Below are 413 nucleotides of genomic sequence, written 5' to 3' on the forward strand. Positions count from 1 at the left end.
AGGGTTTTTATGAAGATCAACTTATGAGAAAATATATGAAGTACTTAGTACCATCCCATAGTTTGTGTCTATTATTATTGTCATTATTAGAAACACAGTCATTTTAACAAAAATTATAATGTTGGGCCTTCTGTTAATTGTTTAAAATAATTTCTAAATGAAAAAAGTTGCTATTGTATTTTCGAAACTACCACCACTCCTGAAAATGATCGTTTTAAAATAATGAAAGATAAGCACTTAACTAAATATAAGAATTGTATTCAGTATGATGTTTTGTCGAAAATTTCAAAATTTAAAATAAGCTTTGGATAATTAATTTAAATTGAGGAAGGGCTAGAAAATACAAGGGAGAAAAACTGGAAGATTATAGTACTGGACCCATTTTCATATTTTCAAAAGGGTTACAATGCTGC

The sequence above is a fragment of the Pteropus vampyrus genome, unplaced genomic scaffold (assembly GCF_000151845.1).
Source record: "Pteropus vampyrus isolate Shadow unplaced genomic scaffold, Pvam_2.0 Scaffold7200, whole genome shotgun sequence".
Lineage (NCBI taxonomy): Eukaryota > Metazoa > Chordata > Mammalia > Chiroptera > Pteropodidae > Pteropus > Pteropus vampyrus.